This window comes from Phalaenopsis equestris, unplaced genomic scaffold, assembly GCF_001263595.1.
Source record: "Phalaenopsis equestris unplaced genomic scaffold, ASM126359v1 Scaffold232592, whole genome shotgun sequence".
NCBI classification, from domain to species: Eukaryota; Viridiplantae; Streptophyta; class Magnoliopsida; order Asparagales; family Orchidaceae; genus Phalaenopsis; species Phalaenopsis equestris.
The window spans coordinates 9,488-10,293 of NW_018250556.1; positions in this window are offsets into that span (position 1 = coordinate 9,488).

Genomic DNA, 806 nt, shown 5'->3' on the forward strand with positions numbered 1-806 from the left:
CACCTGAGGGCTAACATCTAAACTTCAGCACCCAAATGATAGGACCAAATTAGGGATTTTAGTCTGTCACTCTAAAATCTCCAATTCTACGCCTAATAATTTTATTTCCCTATTTATTTGCACCCAACTTCCAAGGGTTTTGACCTCTGAATCTTAGATGTAATCTTCACTTTAGTTGTAAAACTCAACATATTTTAACAAATCAAATGGCCAGACTGAAAGTAAATTAAAATCAAAGTGAAAAGATCACCACAATTTGTTAAACATTTTCATGGCTTCACCAATTCAAATCACCATTTCACAATTCTTAAGACAAGGACAAAGATAGAGAAAACTACTCAGATCTCATGGGGAAAACACAACAAAACTCAGAATTCATATATAAAAAGAAAGACATACAAAATACAACAATAAATAAACTTATCTCTAATTTCTCCTAAAGAAAACTCCTCGAAGTTCCTCTGAATCTCTTCCTTTCTTTACAGCACACAGAATTCCTCTTCGAAGCGACAAGGAGGAAGAAATCTCTCACTTTTCCTCTACTCTTACAATCTCTCGAAGAATTTCCTCACAATTTTAACACTCTAGTAAATTCTCTATACACTAATTGAACCCCTATAACCTCCAAGACCTCTAGAGTCTTCAGCCACTTCTCAATTTTTGGCCAAAATCTTCTTTTAAAGTTGTGGATGAGCTTTTCCAAGAGTTGCCTAAGCATCCCTTCAAAATTTGTCCTCATCCAAAGCCTAGTTGGTCATAACCGCCGAGCTCGCCGTCGGCGGCCTCAAGGGCGCCGTCGGCGGACC